General features: G+C 35.9%; 1 protein-coding gene across 5 annotated transcripts in view; it reads left to right on the plus strand.

The window, feature by feature from the left end:
- Nucleotides 1–19,526, plus strand: part of LOC147382667 (disease resistance RPP13-like protein 4) — a 99,695-nt gene that overhangs the window by 13,339 nt on the left and 66,830 nt on the right. The window contains exons 4-5 of one of the 5 annotated variants that reach the window (XR_015174046.1): nt 28–69; nt 1,506–2,003. The exons of 1 other annotated variant lie outside the window; for it this stretch is intronic. The gene's annotated coding sequence lies outside the window, so the exon portion shown is untranslated. Of the gene's footprint in view, nt 1–21; nt 896–1,505; nt 2,004–19,526 lie in introns of those variants that run through there. 3 more of the 5 variants (XR_015174045.1, XM_086429431.1, XM_086429432.1) reach the window with 3 other exon arrangements.

Below are 19,526 nucleotides of genomic sequence, written 5' to 3' on the forward strand. Positions count from 1 at the left end.
ACTTGGATGAATAATTTGTAGGGGCAGTACTTGGGCAGTTGGAGAAAAGATTAAGCTGTTCATTTTGATGTAAGTACCCTCCTTCAAAATGTTTGCATATTAATTTTTTCTCTCTTTCTTTTTCTCCATTAAACAGATGGTTAGGATAGGAGGAAACTTACATATTTCTAGAAATGAGTGATATTTTTGTAGGGATGACTCCACTTTTTCCTTGGGATACATTTTTGTTTTGGTTTTGGAATCCATATCTTCCTAACCGTCAGTTTGATGGAGGGATTAGTTGATCAGAAACCTTTTTAACTTTGGTTGTAAATTATGTATCATTTGGATTTTATCACTCCTGTTAAGTCTCTTTTTTTAATGTCCCTTCAAAGCTATTTTTTCTTGCAATATATTCATGTTTTCACAAAAATGAGCAGGGACCAACAAGTTGCACATCACTTACAACTGATTGCACTCCATCCTAAAAAAGATTATTATAAGGGATATTTATGAAGAAGTTATCAACTTTTGACAAATTTACAATTCAAGGTCACTGTTCATTATAATTACCAAAACTTGAACGATAACAAATTCGGCCAGGTTTAAATTGGCTAACTGGAACTAGTCACTTTAAACTTGCAAATGGTTCTCACTTTAAAACCATCGAACTTATTAGAGTTCGGGTTTTTTTTTTTTTTTTATAACCAAAACATGATCATTAACGTTTTGGTAATTAAAATGAACAGTTAGCTCGAATAGCAAATAATTCATTTTCAGCTCACGAAATGGTAATTCACCCTTATTATTATTATTATTATTATTATTATTATTATTATTATTATTATTATTTTATCTCCCTACTTATTATGGAAAAAAAACTTTGAAGCGGGCAGCCCACTTCAAACTCTTGAAGGAACCCTCTCTATTGGATTACATGTGGCATTTTCTAGGAGGTATTTCCAATTTTGGTGGAAATGTAGGGGGGTGAAATAAATTATAAATGCCACGTGTCTTGTGACGAGGAAGGTTCCTCCAAATTTTGAAGCGGGCTGCCACTCTTCAAAGTTGGTACAAATTTTCACCAAACTTTTCATTCAAAGTTCTTATAGGTTTTAATCTACTTGTAGATCATGAAGTTTTGAAAATTAAATTTAGAGTTTATGAAGCTTTAGTGTTGTTATTCCTCTCTTGTTTTCAAGAAGAAGAAAAACAATATATTTATTATTATTATTTTGGACTTAGGAGTGCAATCAAAACATTGGAAAGAAAATGATTTTAAGTGATGAAGTGCAACGGCTACTAGGTGATGTTCAAGTACTCGGTCCCTCCTATTATACTCTGCACCCATAGACCACTTGATCTATGAGCCAGCCCTTAATATTCTTCATTTATCCAATCATCCAGACTCATGGATTTCTCATCTCGTCCGGTTGTCCGTAATATTAAATTGACTTGTTCGACTTGTTTTGTCTCAAATTATGGGTTATCTTGCTAAATCATTTTAAATATTTTTATTGATCCAGATCAGTGGCATTGTGTTTGATAATGTTGCCAGCTTCTATGATTGGGAATTGCTTCTAGGTATTGCAGTTGGGAAAAACAAGAAATGGCATTTTGGTAAATTATTGTGGTGTTGTGATGTGTGTAAAATCTGGGATTATTGCTTGTTGAAATAGATATAATTGTTGGATTCTATTTAAATGACCAGATACCATTAAATGTAAATAAAGAATCAGTTGATACTTTATAATTAACTATCACAAAAAAAAAAACTTTACACAACGCTTTTTTTTTTTCTTTTTTAAACAAGCATCAATTTTTGAGAAAATGACATCCAAAGTGCATTTTTCGTGAGTGAAGGGATCGAGCAAAAAAGTGCGGAACTTTCGACATTGATTTATGTTCAATCTTTAAGGTTTAAACATCGATTTGAAACATCCGATGTCTAAAAACCGTCTTTAACACACTTTTTTATCCGAAGAGCAGACATCAGGTTTTTCTTATAAATATCATTTAAAAAATGATGTCTAAAGTCTATATTCTAAGAAACTCCAAACAACTCCTTCAAATTAAAGAATAATTGTATCCAAACATGACCTTATTTCAAATGCAAGTCTTCATGAAGGATGTTCAAACTAGTTCATTGTTGTCATTTTGTATTCATTTCGGATCATTTTGCCAAGAGTAGGAGAAAAAATGGTTCAGACCCAAGTGGGACATGAGTATTATATCCATATTCAAATTAAGTTGGAAATTTTATATTGATAAGATTTTTTTCTCGAATCCTACTAACTAATACCTTATCTTGATCCGACCTGGTTGGGTCAGATCGGATAAGTTTCGAATGGTTGATTTTTTAGCCTATGTTACTTTTTTGCAAGCTTGCAATAATATTCTATTTTACCATTTTACACTGACTTTATAAAAATTCATACTGTAAAACAAGGGTATTTAAAAAAAAAAAAAATGACCTTTATAGTTTTCAAAGCAATATAAATTTGGATCGGGCAAATCTAAGGATGGATCTGTATCCGACTTGAGTCATGAAACATAAATTATATTAGACCAGGTTTATTATTTGAATACACTCCAAGGATCTAAACCCACTAAATTTAATTTTTGGGTTATTTGAATCTTGGGTTAAATCTGACCCATTCTATGCTTATGGCCAAGGGGTTTCAAGAGTTGTGCCAAGTCTCAATAACTGGTTGAAGACTTGAAATAGAAAAAGGGTAATTTAGATATACCCCTCTGCATTTTGATAAATGTTAGAGATACGCTAGTGTTTTTAAACTAATGAAATGCCCCCTTGACCTTGGTGATTTTGTCTGGAGAGAGTATAAATGATTTATTTGATTTCAAGTTGTTGTTTTTTGTGTTTGAAAAGGTTTTTCTAAACGTAATGTAAGCTTTAGGAAAGTTTTGAGGTTAGGGGTATCTTGGTAATTTAGTAATTTTTTAGTGATTTTTATTGTAAAGCTTCGTTTATTATGGAAGATGATTTCTACGTTTCTGAGGTCATATTTCTTAGCGGAGCGTGGTTTCTACAGTTTTGTCAGTTCGAGATACCTCATCTGGATTTTTGAAACATATCTGGTAACAAAATAAAGTATTGGAATAAACATCCATCATTAGGAACCGTTGTGATCGGGTTGATGAGTTGATTAATCGGGCAAGTACAAAAATGGGGTGTCTACATCCTTCCACCGAACCCTCCGTCCCTAGTGCCGATCTCGCGGGCACTATGGAGCAGGATGCTGCTCTGGACGTGGAGCTATTCTTTAATGATTCGGAGGGACGACTACGGATGCACAGTCTACCTTCTTCCGGGGTGTCTAGCTCTGATACAGTGGTCGGGTCTTCTTCTGGAGCTATCCTAGAGACTCAGAGTGCCTGGGGCGATGCTCCCCCCTCGATCTGATTTTGTTGTACCTTGCAACACATGTAGATTTTTTTTTTTGAATTAGACTCAGACATATTTGTAAACATTTTAAACTTGTGTATATATATCTGTCAATTATTTTTTATTGTTTCATTGTGATCACTTGTGTAATTAACTCGGGCTCCATTGGGCTTCTTGGGCGTGATATTGATCATTAGGGCTTTTGAGCCCTTTTGAGTATTGGTGAGCCTACGAGTGGGTAAAGGGTTCGATTAGGGTCCAAAAGACCCTTCGAGTGTGTTCTTGAGTGACGTGAGTCGTTTGGGATCCATGGTTAGTAAGGTGGTTCTTGGAGGCTTAATATGACCCAATATGATCTTGGCGAGTTCCTACATTCCCGGTATATATTTTGAGAGCTTTCGAGAGTTTTGAACGCATTTATCTAGCACGTAGGAGTTCCTACTATTTTTCATATGATTTTAAGGTGTCAAGCCATGAGATGACCGTTACATGGTCCTGAGTTGTCAAAAATCCAATGACTCAGGGCTCCCAGGTTAAAATGTTCCGGTCTGTGCTTTTAACACGAATAAGCTCTACCAAGCTTTCATCCGTGCTTAAAGCACGGATAAATCATTTTGATTTTTATCCGTTCTTTAGGCATGGACGCATCACATTTTACTGCATTCGTATTTAAAACACGGATAAGCTAATCATGATTTCATCCGTATTTTAAGCACGGATCAGTCAACATTTGACTTTATCCTTGTTTAAAACATAGACCAGTATGATTTACTTCATGATTTAAGCCTGCTTCACCATCAATTTGCCCTAACATTTCATTTTTCACGATTTACTTCCCTTCTTCTCATTTTAGGCAGATTTTTACTCTCCTTCTTCCTCAAAACTTCTTCTCAAGCTCCATGGAGGTGCCCTCTACTCTTTCCAACTTGAAAGGTATGGCATTATCGATCCTTTCTTGAATAGTTGGATATATAGCATGGATAATGACGAGAAGGCTTAATGGTGTTTGAATAAGTTGAGATTCACTCTTTCCTTACCCAAGGTTTCATTGCAATGGGATTTGATCGAGGCAATACTAGGTTATTGGATCCCCGAACTCAATCTCTTTCGATTTAGGGAACATGAAATGACTCACACTATTGAGGAGCTTGAAGTGTTATTGGGGCTTGAAATATCAGGTGCAGTTGTAGTTCCACCATTGCGTGATGGGTATCGAAGTGAGACTTCCGACTTCTTGGGGATAAATCGCAATTTTTTGAAGATTCCGGATGGTGGATCGGTTTTGAAAACAATGTCCAAATCCTTCTTGATCGAACGCCTCACAGATCCCTCGTAGCCATTGATTCATTTCAATGCTTTCACTTTGATGGTGGTGAGTCAACTCCTGTTCCCGAGTGGCGGAGACATCATGGACTTTTCTCTCATTCATATAATTCAGCAAGTCCGGGAGGGACGTCGGTTGGCACCGATGCTGTTGAGAGAGATGTTCCAATCTCTCACGACTTGTTCGTTCGGTCGTGATCAAATTTTTTGAGGATGTGCTCCACTCCTACAAGTAAATTCCAGATTTAGCTTAGATTAAGTTTAAACTGAAATTTACTAGTTTCCAAAGTTTAGAATGCTCCTGTTATTGCAGCTTTGGTTTATGAATCATCTGGCTTCAACTGAAGTCGTTAATCGTCCATTTTGCGTTAATGCTGATCTCGTACTTATGATGTCGATGCAATTTGCTCCCTTCATCTCGGATGGGAAAGAAGAGTGGTATTCCTTTATCGGCAACCTTGATGATGAAGAAGTGATGTGGGTTGATGCCTTCCAATCATGAGGGTTTCTCGTGATTGCATTTGGTGGTGCCCGTTTCCTCGTTTTGATTGGTCTTCACGGGGCAACTCATTATATATTACTTCGGGTTTTTCGATAGTTTGATTACGATCAGGGTATGCTCATCCCCGAGAATTTCAATGAGTTGGTTGGTCTTTTATCGACTGCACTTTTGAGTTGACTCGTAAAAGAATGAAGTCGAGTTGAGGTTCTGAATTGACCCATCTTCACCGCAAACCTATTCCCGGCATACTTACATTGGATTCGAGAACTTGTCTTTGGGAGGTCATCGGTGTCGATAGTTCCCCGAACACGTCCAGATGCTTCATCTTTCTTTGATTATCGAGATCGAGTGGAGGAGTCTCAGACTAATCATCGTTGGATTCAGGCTATCTGGCTTAAGTCCGAGAAGAATAGGCAGAAGGAGATTGCTCGACTGACATCTGCCCTTGCCTAATCTGAGTCTAGTGATAGTGATGAAGTGGCTAGGCTTCGAGCTGAAGTTGCTGAGTTGAAGAACCGACTCATTCAGTGTTCTCATTTTGATGATTTTCAAGCATATCTGGTGAGTTGCGATGCTCTGATGCTAAAAAAGTAATGATGAGTCAGGCTGTTCGGATTCGTGCTTTGGAAGAACGCCTTGACTTTTTTTTCATTTCTCACCATGATGTTTGATTGACTGCGTTGTATTCACTCTTTTTGTATTTTCTTTTCATTATCTGAATGTATGTAAAATGTTGAAAGATTAATGCAAAGAAAATATGTTTTGTACTTACTTGACCTCAGGTGTATCTATTATTCCTGAAAACACGAAGTTTTGTTGAATAAGTCTTAGATTTGTCGTCATTGGCCAAAATAGTAGTTTTTGAAATCTAATGAGATGTCTTTATCAAATGAGTATGATAAATTCAACGTTTGTAAAATCTTTGGCTGGGACGATCCTGGTATTTTTGCCAAACACAGTGGATACGAGTGTCAATTATCTTTCGGTTCCTTTAGAGTCATCCCCAATGCCCTAGTGTTAGAAGACTATTTTCTATTTGGACCACAGATTTTTCAGAAAGATTTTACCGTTCACAATTTTTACTCTTACGGGTTAGGAGTTTTTTTTTTTAATATACCCTTATTGCCCCTGGTGCCCATTACGATTTTCACCAGACTCGATTTTATATTTTTACGCATCGACGTCCTTTTTGGGATTTTCATCATGCTGATGGCTTTGATCTTGCCAAAGTCTGATTTTTTTACTCATAGCGCTCTTTCAGATTTTCACTATGCCCTTTCAGACTATGCTTGTATTTTTAAATTTTTACATTACGGTTTTGTTCGGAGTTTCTATGTCTTTGTGGCTTGGTGACTCAAGTTGAGCTGCAAGATTGGTGACTCTACTCTTGTAGTGGCAATATTTCTTGAGTAATTGATCTAGATTCCCCTTTCGAGTTTGTTGATGACTATTCGTGGTTCGACAACTTAAATTGAGCCACGAGATCGGCTACTCTACACTTTGAGTACTCTTTTTTTCCAAATATCTGACCTGGATTCCCTTCTCGAGTCTTCCAACGACTAACAAGACTTTGAGGTCCGGACCAAGTCACAAGATCATTGGTGTTGCCACTGTCATTATGTTGCCCTAGAACATTTCCTAATCAACAAGGACTTTAAGTAGGACGAAACGTTGGCTCACGCTAATGGTAGTGGAAAGATATAAAAAGGTTAAGGTCTGGGTCTTATTTTATTTAAAGTGGGTTGGACATGGGGTTTGTCTATTTTTATTTCGAAAAGGTGATCTATGTCTCCTCACAGCGTCTCTCGAACTTGTTTAGGTTGGAGATTTAGGTAGAGCCAAGATCAAGTGTCCGAGTTTTTTGACCTTTTTGATTTTTTTTAAATTTTTGGCCAGTGTATCCTCATGCAGGCCAGGAGTATTTGAATGTTTTGCTTATTTTGCTGATTTTCTCTTCTTCTAACTTTTTTTTTTGACTTTCCCCAGTCTTAGGTTAAGAAATGAACGTGATGGCTCAAAGGGGTTGACTAGGGTTGATATTTGGTTTAAAATAGCAAATATGGCCTTTCGTCATCTCAGGGTCGATTTTTAGGCGTAGTATTTCTTGACAGTGTCAGCATTGATTAGTTGTTGGAAGACTTGTCCGTCCATTTCCGTAAGGATCAGAGCTCTTCTTGCCATTACCTTTTGCACGATGAAGGGCCCCTCATACTTTGGTCAAAACTTTCCCCTAGCGTCTTTTTGGATTGGCAGAATTTTCTTCAGAACAAGGTCTCCTGGCGAGAAATCTTTAGGTTTGACTTTCTTCTTGTAGGCACAGGCTATTCTTTACTAAAATATCTGTCCATGACAAATAGCTACGAGACGTTTCTCTTCAATCAGATTTAGTTGATCAAATCGAGCTTGAATCCATTCAGTTTCATTTAACTCTACTTCTTTTAAGATTCAGAGGGAAGGGATCTCAACCTCTACAGGCAAAATTACTTCCATTCCATAGACCAATGAATATGGAGTTGCCCCAGTCGAAGTCCTAAACGAGGTTCGATAGGCATGAAGTACAAAAGGCAACATGTCGTGCCAATCTTTGTACATAACTGTCATCTTTTCAATTATTTTCTTGATATTCTTGTTGGTTGCCTCGACTGCTCTGTTCATCTTAGGTCTGTAGGGTACAGAGTTGTGATGAGTGATCTGGAAGTCTTCGCACATCTTGATCATATCTTTGTTCTTGAAGTTTTTGGCATTATCAGTCACTAGTCCGCTGGAAGGCCCATATCTGTAGATAATGTTGTTCTTGACAAATTTCAGGACGTTGCTTTTCGTGACGTTAGCATAGGACGCGGCTTCTACCCATTTGGTAAAGTAGTCAATAGCAACGAGGATGAAACGATGCCCGTTTGTAGCTTTAGGTGAGATCTGTCCGATGACGTCCATGTCCAAGAGCGAAAAAGGCCACAGAGTAGTCATATTATGCAGTTTTGAAGGTGGAGCATTGATTTTATTGGCATAAATCTGACATAGTGGCATTTGCGGACGTGTTGAAAGCAGTCACTCTCCATTGTCGTCCAGTAATATCCCATCCGTATAATCTTTTTCGCCAGCATATGACCATTTATGTGGGATCCACAGACTCTACCATGTACAGTCTCAATTAGTCGTTTTACTTTTATTTCTGCCACACACCGGAGCAAGACCTCGTGATGCGATTTTTTGTACAAAATACTATTGCTCAAGAAGAATTGTCACGCCAATTTCTGAATAGTCCTTCGATTATTAGGCGTCGCATCTAAGGGAAGGGTTCGATCTTCGAGATATGCCTCGATGTCTGAGTACCATGACTTTTCTTCAGATTCTTCTACTTCGACAAGTAGACAGTATGCCGCCTCATCTTGAATTGTAATCTCAATAGGGTCGATGATTAAGTCTTCTAAAATGCTAATCATAGAAGCGAGTGTAGCTAGTGCATCTGCGAATTGATTCTTAACTCTTGGCATGTATGTGAATGAAATCCTGTCAAACCACGAGCTTAGCTCCTCCAGATACTCGAGGTAAGGGACCAATCTCTACTCTCGGGTCTTCTATTCACCAGTAATCTGATGGACTACTAAGCTTGAATCTCCGCAAACATCGATCTCATCTACCTCGAGATCCAGTACTGCTTTCAACCCTGTTATGCATGCTTCGTGTTCAGCCTCGTTGTTAGAACATTAGAATTTCAATCTAATGGCGATTGGCACGTGGGACCCATCTAACCTGATCAAGACTGTCCCTATTCCGTTCCCTTTCTAATTAGCTGCTCCGTCGAAGTATATTTTTTAGCTTGGTTTGTCATCACCGTCCTCAATCTCCGTGAATAGTATGGTTTCATCGGGGAAGTTTGTCTTTAATAGCTCGTAATAAGGCAATAGGTGCTCGGCAATTGCTTGTCCTTTGATGGCTTTTTGAGTGACATAGGTTATGTCAAACTCGGATAATAATAATTGCCACTTCACTGTTCGACCTATTAATGCTGGTTTATCAAAAATGTACATCAGGGGGTCCATTCTAGCAATAAGCATAGTTGAGTAACTGAGCAAATAATGACGCAGTCGTTGAGATGCCCACACTAATGCACAACAAGTCTTCTCAAGTATCGAATATTTTGCCTCGTACTCAGTAAACTTCTTCCTAAGATAATAGATGGCATGTTCCTTCCATCCTGATTCATTATGCTGCCCTAGCACACACCCCATTGACGTTTCTTGTACTGAAATGTATATCAGCAGATGTCGTCTCGGAATAAGAGGGACTAAGACTGGTAGATTGAGTAGATATTGTTTGATTTTATGGAATGCTTCCTGACAGTCTTTATTCCACTTCTTTGGTGTGTCTTTCTTCAGTAGCTTGAAAATTGGCTCACAAATAGGCGTGAGCTGAGCGATGAAACGGCTAATATATTGTATTCTCCCCAAGAATACCCGAACATCTCTATCTGAAATGAGTGTTTTCATCTCGAGGATATACTTGATTTTTGCTGGACCTATCTCGATGCCCCTTCTGTTGACGATGAACCCCAATAGCTTGTCCGATGTTGCCTCGAATATGCATTTTGCCAGATTTAGCCTCGAACTGTACTTTCAGAGTTTGTCAAACAATTTCTTGAGATTTACCAAATGGTCTTCTTCGATGCCAGATTTAGCGATCATGTTGTCTACGTAGACTTCCATTTTTTTATGGATCATGTCGTGGAATAATACAGTCATTGCCCGTTGATAAGTCATCCCTGCGTTCTTCAGCCCAAATAGCATGACTTTGTAGTGGAAAGTACCCCATGGTGTGATAAATGCAGTCTTTTCCTAGTCTTCTTCTGTTATTTTTATCTGATTATAGCCTGAGAAGCCATCTATGAATGAGAATATACCGTGTCCAGCTGTACTGTCGACTAGAGTGTTAATATGTGGTAGTGGTGTAGACACCCCATTTTTGCACTCGCCTGATTAATCAACTCGTCAACCTGATCGCAACGGTTCTCAATGATGGATGATTATTCCAATGCTTTATTTGTTACTAGATATGTTTCAAAAATTCAGCTGAGATATCTCGAACTAACAAAATTATAGGAACCACGCTACGCTAGGAAAATATAATCCCAAAAACATAGAAATCATCATCTTGCAGACAAAAAAAAGCTTCATTGTAAAATTCACTAAAAAAATGATCAAATTACCAAAATACCCCTAATCTCAAAAAAACCCTAGAGCCTACTGTAGACACCCCATTTTGCATCCGCCTGATTAATCAAGTCGTCAACCCGATCGTAAAGGTTCCCAATGATGGATGTCTATTCCAATGCTTTATTTTGTTACCAGATATGTTTCAGAAATCCGGATGAGGTAGCTCAAACTGACAAAACTTAGAAACCACGCTACGCTAGGAAAATGCGACCCCAGAAACATAGAAATCATCATCTTGCAAACCAAAAAGAAGCTTCACAATAAAAATCACTAAAAATAATTAAATTACCAAAATACCCCTAACCTCAAAACAACCCTAGAGCCTACGTTACGCTGAGGAAAACTCTCTCGAACACATAAAATAACAAATCGGAACCAAATAAATCATTTCACCAATTTTAACAGAATTTGACAAAATTACGAAAATGCCCCTCATAAAATTCACAATAATTTCACATAAAAATTTTCATAAATGACACAAACCAACATTCTCGTTGAATTCCTTACGAAAAACCGATTCTAAAACATCTTAGAACATTAAAAACCGACTTGAAACGTGAAAAGTCCTCTCCGGGGGCAAAACGGTAATTTCACAATTTTCATAATTAAAAAATTCGAAATTAATAAATAAAACATTAAATATTTAAAGTGAAACATTAATGAAATTAATTCAAAACTTTGAACCTCAAAAATCGATTAATTGGACTCTCAGGCAAAATTGTTGAGGGTTCGTGGGATATTTCTTTAAGGACCCCTCCATTTGGGGGTCCAAAGAATTAAAGATATTTTAGAGGGGGGTTCTCCAAAAATTAAAAGCAAATCAAGTAAGACTGAAGTCAAGGTATTAAAGTCAATCAAGTAAGACTGAAGTCAATGAATTAAAGTCAATCAAGTGAGACTGAAGTCAAAATTAAAGTCAATTAAGCAAGACTAAAGTCAAGATATTAAAAGTCAATCAATTAAGACTAAAGTCCAAACCCTAATCTAAACTAATCGAGTCAATCTCATAAGACTAAGGTCAAAACCCTAAATCAAAACCCTAATCTAAACTAATCAAGTCAATCTCATAAGACTAAGGTCAAAACCCTAAATCCAAACCCTAATCTAAAACTAATCAAGTCAATCTCATAAGACTAAAGTCAAAACCCTAAAACCCTAAAGACTAAGTCAAAACCCTAATTGAAACCCTAAAAGAAACCCTAATCAAACCCTAAATGCTTCTAAAAACTTTATAAATAGGAGCCTCCACACCCTATTTTCGTATAAAAAAAAAAACCCTAGAAAAAGTAGGTGAAGAAGCCTCCATAACCTCCCCAAAACCCTAATTTCGGAGCCCCAACTCCTTCCCTAACACCCCTACTCCGATTTTAGCCTAAAAAACACCCAAAAACCTTTCCAAAACACCCTAAAAATCCACCACAAATTCAAAGCATCCAGATCCAAGAAAGAGACACCTTGCCTCGGAGATCAGAAATCAGATCCGGAGACAAAACGAAGCAAGGAGTACGGTACAAGGAACTGTTTTTTTTTTCAGATCTGAGGGAATAACACTTTTGCAGATCAAAGGTAAATTTTTATTATTTTTTTCTAGTTTATCATTAGCGATGTAGATCTATTTGAGATAAGTAGAGACCGGCATTGGCCGGGCGGGGTTGGTGCCTGACACCTTCCAACCCCGTTACATGATCCCCGGATTCAGATTTCTATGTAGATTAGTTCTTTCTTATCCATTGTAGAGTCATTTATGGTTCCTAGACCTAAACTAGGTGGCGACTCCCAAACCTCAAGGGTCAAAAGCGGATCCGCGCACCCCGCGGATCGAGGGCGCTTTCACCTACATTACGCTTAGAAAAATCTTTTCAAATACATAAAACAACAAATTGAAACCAAATAAATCATTTCGTCAATTTTCACAAAATTCGACAAAATTACGAAAATGCCCCTCATAAAGTTCACGATCATTTTGCACAAAATTTTTTATAAATGACACAAACCAAGATTCCCATTGAATTCCTTATGCAAAATTGATTCTAAAACATCCTCGAACATCAAAAATTGACTTGAACCGCAAAAGTCTTCTTCGAAGGCAAAACGGTAATTTTACAATTTTAATAATTAAAATTTTCTAAATTAATAAATAAAATATTTAATAATGTAAAGTGAAACATTAATAAAATTAATTTAAAATTTTGAATCAAAAAAATCGATTAATCAGCCTCTCAGGCAAAATTGTTGATGGTTGCCAATATATTTATTCAAGGACCCCTTCATCTGGGGGCCCAAGGAATTAAAAATATAATAAAGGGGGTTCTTCAAAAAATTAAACTCAATCAAGTAAGACTAAGGTCAATGTTAAAGTCAATCAAGTAAGACTAAAGTCAAGATCTTAAAGTCACTCAAGTAAAACTAAAGTCAAGATCTTAAAGTCACTCAAGTAAGACTAAAGTCAAGATATTAAAAGTCAACCAAGTAAGACTAAAGTCAATCAAATGAGACTAAAAGTCAAAACCCTAATAGAGTTCTAATTAAATAATAATTCTATTTAAAGTAATTCTAATCAAATAATAAATCCTAATAGAGTTCTAATTAAATAATAACTCTATTTAATAGAAATCTAACTAAATAATAACTCTTTCTAAAATAATTATAATTAAATAATAATTCTCTTTAAAAGAATTATAATTAAACCTTAACTCTATCTAAAAGGCACTTAAAAAAGTTTATAAATAGAATCCTCCACACCCTATTTTTGTATCAAATAAAAAATCCTAAAATAAGTAGGTTAAGAAGCTTTCCCAACCTCTCCAAAATCCTAATTTTGAAGTCCCAACTCCTTCCCTAACATTCATACCCCAATTTTAGATCAAAACATACTCAAAAATCATTTCAAAATACCTTGAAATCCATTAAAAAAAATCAGAAAACTCACAGATCTAAGAAGGAGATACCTCAACTTGGAGATCCAAAGCGAATTCGATAACAGAACGAAGCAAGTAGTACTGTACGAGGAGCGGTTCTATCAAATCTGAAGGAATACAATCGTTGCATTCGAAGGTAAATTTATTTTATTTTTTATCTAGGCCTTTTTGTTAGCAATGTAGTTTTATTTGGGATAAGTAGAGACCGGTATTGGCTAGGTGGGGTTGGTGCCTAACACCTTCCAATCCCGTAATGTGATCCTTGGACTCAGTATTTTTTAGTAGATTAGTGATTTTTATCCGTTTCGAGTCTATATTCGGTTCTTAGACCATAATAACTAGATGGCGACTCCCAAATCTCAAATGTCAAAAGCGGATCCGTGTACCCCGCGAATCGATGGCGCTTTTAGTGGCGACTCCGCTGGGAACTATTGAGGATTAGACTTGAAAAACTCCAAGTATGGGAGCATTGTCAGTATGACCTAGTTTTTTTATTTAGTTCGATTTATTTATTTATTTTTGTGACTTGATTATGGATGATTTTGGGTATTGTATTTTTTTCCAATTAAGGGTTGCTTTTTGATGACCCCTAAATAATGAAAGATTCAAATTGACATGAAAATGATGGAATGATGAAGGTTGGGACAGTAATGTTAAAAAAATTTTACAGAATATTCTAGTAAGAATTAAGTCTGGGCACCTATTAATAAAACGTAGATCCCATCGATTAGATTAATTTAGAAACTGAATTCACTCGATTTCATTATCGGAAGCCTTGGATATCATTGATGCAAGTTCAATATGTAAATTTGGAATTATTACTGAATAAAGTTGGGACAGCAATGTTAAAACGTTTTTACAGAATATTCTAGTCATAATTAGGTCTGGACATCTTTAATAAAATGTAGATCCCATCGAGTAGATTAATTTAGAACCTGAATTCACTCAATTTCGTTATCGGGAGCCTTAGATATCATCGATGTAAGTGCAATCTATAAATCTAGAATTGTTGCTGAATGAAGATTATGATAGTAATGTTAAAACGTTTTTATAGAAGATTCTAACAAGAATTAAGTCTGGGAGCCTTTAATAAAACGTAGATCTCATCGAGTAGATTAATTTAGAACCTAAATTCACTCAATTTCGTTATCAGGAGCCTTGAATATCATCGATGCAAGTTCAATATGTAAATCTGGAATTGTTGTTGAATGAAGGTTGGGACAGAAATGTTAAAACGTTTTTACAAAACATTCTAGTCAAAATTAGGTCTGGGCACCTATTAATAAAACGTAGATCCCATCGAGTAGATTAATTTAGAATTTGAATTTATTCAATTTCATTATCGAAAGTCTTAGATATCATCGATGCAAGTTCAGATTATATTTTCCTAATTCACAAAAAATCCAAATTTAGCTAGTGTTAATACAGTTAATGTTCCTGAGAGCGAGTTCATTTGGCACTAGGATCTTTCTCTTTGATTTTCTTTTAGGATGTGTTTCTAATTTTTTTTTATAAATTAAAAATAAAAAAGAGGGTTCATTTCTCCTCATCTCAACAATTATCATTCTATCATAATGTAACATCTATTGGAATCTCGATTTATTTTGAATCACCAAAAAGTGATCATTGATTGAACCTTAAAAATTATAAAAATTATGCCTATTGCAATGTTTGGATTTGATCAATTATCCTATACCATAATCATTAATTGATTTACCATTGATCTTGATCAGATATATAATTGATGTGCTTATTGGTGATCTTAATGATGTTATAGGATTGATATTTATTTTAGCTAATATTCATATGGTATCAATGTGTGATGGTATGATCAGGCCCACGGGTCCATTTTTTTGAAAAGGCCCTGGGCATACCTCACCCTGTTTTGCACACACCACATGTACATTTACTATTTTGCCTGCTTGCATGTCCCATATAGCCAACGTGGCACTAGTGCATGGCCCAGTCTCTTCGGAGATGCGACGTCATTCATGAAAACCACAACTCTAGTCACGTATCTTAAGGTATATCAAACTGGGGCATCAATATCGTCTGATTAGGTGACTCTAAAAGATATATCAATGCATCCAGGCTGGAGCGACCTGAGCCTTTGACCTATTGTGAGCCACACAGTCACATGTCTCTTTGTCAACATAGTACTAGTACGTGGTCGATATCCTCGTGGGATACCAAACCATATGAAAGTTACAACTCTTGACTCATAATCGTAGGTATATCAAAGATAATCCAAGTACATCAATTGCACTTTTTGATCAAAACCAGTGCCTAAGCGAGATCTTGCCCCGCTGTACCCTACTGTACGAGGGGGATAGACTACGTCTATTCTAAATGAGAGGTATTTAAGTGGGCCCTTGCTCAGCATCGTGCACCACCTCTCAACTGGGGATCAAACTGGCTATTTTTGACTTTAGAGAAGTGAGTTGGAGTTTTGGATTATCACCTATACGATATATCAAACCAAGTCACCACGTACTGTCTGATTGAGTACGCTCGAGAGGTATATAGGTGTACTTGAGCAAGGGTGGCCAGATAAAAATTTATTACACGTAGCAAGCTTAGAGTCTATAAATATCCCCTATAGGTTACGACTCGAACTTATCATAGGTGTTCCCAGGTTATTATTTGAATGAGACCTTGTGATTGATGAATGTATGTGAATGATGTATGAGATTAGAATGTATGATTGTCCTCAAGAATAAAAAAAATTTCTTTTGGAAATTAAAATAGGTACACCGACCCAATAAAGAATCCATTTTTTGCAATAATTCATAATGACCCAATCCATCTCGATCCAACAATCATAATGGGTCAGGCCATTTAGATCAAAATGGATATCAAATCATTTTCTAAATTCGGGTTCCGACCCATTTTAAAAGAAGGAAAATGTTTTCTAGAAGAAAAGTGTTTTCTAGAAAAATATTTTTCAAAAGAAAAGAGAAGGAAGGAAAAATGATTTACAAAAGATATATTTTTGCATGAACCTTGGAAATTTTCTTTTTTGCATAGACTTTGAAAAATTACTAAAATGATTTTTCTAAAAAGAAAATGACTTGCAAAAAAATAATTAGATTTGTGAAAGTTTTATTCAATGAAAACATTATTTGTCAATAATTTTCAAGAGTGCAATAGAATTATTTTCCTACTGAATAATCATTGCATGAATTTTCAGAGTTTATTTAAAATGTTATCAAGGGGGTAATACTGGAATTGATTAAATTGACCTTCAATGAGGTTTAATGGTTATCATTGTACCTAAGTTCAATCGTCCATCTTCTAGCTAGGGTTATAAGTCTAACAAACGTCAATATCAAGTCAACAGTCAGAAATTACTTCAGAATTTCTCAATATCGCCCAGTTATTCCCTGAAGATCATAGTGCTTCAGTATTGCCGGTTATGAGCATTGTCTTGAATCCTCAGTCTATAATCGAGCCCGTTGTGAGTAGTCTTGAGTTTTCATGAGTCATTTGTCTTCTTTTCGAGTCGACTATTTTTTCTGTTGAGTCGACTTACTTTGTCGAGTCATAGAGGTGTTTGTCATCCCTTTTGAATTTGATTGGATAAAGAAAATTTTTGAATACCTCGAGCGCATTAACGAATTAACTAATAATCTGATAGATTTCTCTCCTGAACAAGAAAGATAAGAGTCGGGCTAAACTCTTAATCAAGAAAGCAAAGGTCATTGACCACGGAACAGAAAATAATTCCTAAAGAGATTCAAATAGAAACCATCCTATCCCTAAAGGAACATAAGAGGATAATGAATTTTCTCAGAAATTTTAAAAGACTTATTTGTGTGGGCCTATGAGGATATGTTAAGACAAGCTTGGGTATTGTTTGACACAGAATAGATACTGGCTTGAGAAAATGAGATCAATGAAAATGTTACAAAATGTATTAGTGCTACACTTCTCAAAATGGTAGAGCTCCCAAAATAGATTATCATTCTCAAATTAATGAAACAGTTGAAGTGGTATTGATATCTAATAATGGGTCGTACATCAAAGCTTAGGTTATCACTCTGTGTTCAAAGTTCGAGGTTCGAAATCACATTATCTCTCTACCGTCCTCAGATTAATGGAAAGGTTGAAGCAGCCAATAAAATATATCAAAACAATCATCAAGAAAATGTGTCAATCACACCAGGATTAGTTAGAGAAGTTACCATTCACACTAGGGGCACATCATACTTCAATACAGTCTTCCACTGAAGCTATTCCCTACTTTCTAGTGTATGATATGGAAGCAATCTTACCAGTTGAAATGGAAATCCCGTATCTCAAGGCTTTCAAGGAAAGTCAATTGTTAGAAATAGATTGGGTTAGTCAATGGTATAAAGAATTAAACTTGATCGGAGAAAAATGACTAAGAGCTTTGTACCACTTGTAAGCTTATCAAAGAAGAATCGCCCGTACGTTTGACAAAAAGATCAAGGCCCGTCTTTTACAAGTCGAGGATTTCGTACTCAAAGAAAATCGGGCACCTATCTTTGACCCTAGAGAGAAGTTCAAACCAAATTTGGGTAGATCGTTCATCATCAAAGAAATATTACTCGAAAAAACTGTCAGACTTCAAGATCATGATGGAATCGAATTACCAGAACCAACCAACCTTGACCAGATCAAACGGTACTATATTTAAGGAGGCCATCTTTGATCGAATCAATTTTTTGTTACCAAGTTCAAAAGTTCAATATCTCTTTTCTCAGCCCTTTGCAGCCTTTAAAAAAAATAAAGTAAAAAAAAAAAACTTTTTATTCCTCAGCCCGATCACCTAACCTAGGGGATGGAAAAATTTGAACTACGTTTTAGTCTAATCCTAAAATTCTGGGGTACGTAGGGAACCTGAGAAGCTACTTCAGGCCCTATCACATTAAAATAAAAAAAATAGATTCCCCGTCAAAGAAAAAGTCTAAAAATTAAAAAAATACAAAAGAAAAAGAAATATCATCCAAAATGGGAAAGAAAATTCAAGGAAAAAAAAATAATTTAAAAAGAAATGCCACACAAGGGGCATTTAGGTTTTTGAGCCTCAAAATTCCTTTCTTTTTATGTCCAGTCCTCAGCCTACTCATAAAAGTCCTCCAAAGTACTGTAAGAAAAAGTTAAGAAAGGTAATAAAGCATGATCAGATAGTGACTCCAAAAGTTCAGAAGGGAAGGAAAAGAAAAAATAAGATAAAAAGCTTACTAAGTTGGAAATCAAAAATGACAACTTAGGCAAAAATTAGGGTAAGCTCACAAGGTTGAAAATCTGAAAGGACGATCTTGACAACAATCAGAACAAAGAAAAGAGAAAAAATTGTAAGCTCGCTAGATCGAAAACCTAAAAAGATAATCTAGGCAAAAGCTAGAGCATACTCGCTAGATTGAAAATCTGAAAAGGCAATCTATGCAAAATTTAGAGCAATCAAAAAATAAAATAAAATTTCCGTTGAGTTGAGAAGCTGAAAAGATAGTTCGAGTCGAAACATCAGAAGTTCGAATGATCAAGTTTCAATACTCAGTTTGAACCAAATATAGACTCAGTGGATACAAGTATCTCGTCTATTATTGATTTGAAGAGTTTCATGTCCCTAAGCAAACCGACGGGGAGAAAGAACAAATTTTATGATGAATTTCAAAGAGAAATGTTTTGTTCCAATTTTTTTGAGCCTAACTTAAAATCTTCAATATAAAAAGTCAAAATTAAAAGTTAAACCTTTATTGCGCTTGTGGTAATCAAGGATTTCAAACTTTCATACAAGGGGTATTTTCTTTTTCCTCTAAATATGTAGTTTTCCCCTTATACTAGGGGCATTTTATTTTTGAGCAATGTTAATCCTAAAAGATAATGGGAACTGCAAACTTAAGGTTACCCTCTTGATAACAGTTTTTCAAAAAATCCTTAAGGTTCAAAAGAAATAAAAACTCAGGTTTTAAATTCATAAAACTTTTGAAAAAAAAACCCTTGAGGGTTAAACAAAAGCGTTCCTGATCTCATATTTTGATTTTCTCCTAAAGAATAACTCATTTACTTAGAGCAGGAGATAAGGCATTCTTTCGTTCTCAAATTCATTAATCTTTTTCCAGGTCCATTCATTCTTGGATTCGATCATTCTCTTCTAGATTTATTCATTCGTTTCCCGATTGAATCATTATTCTCCAGATTCATTTTCAATCTCATCC

This window comes from Akebia trifoliata, chromosome 16, assembly GCF_017979445.1.
Source record: "Akebia trifoliata isolate Shusen 1 chromosome 16, ASM1797944v1, whole genome shotgun sequence".
NCBI classification, from domain to species: domain Eukaryota; kingdom Viridiplantae; phylum Streptophyta; class Magnoliopsida; order Ranunculales; family Lardizabalaceae; genus Akebia; species Akebia trifoliata.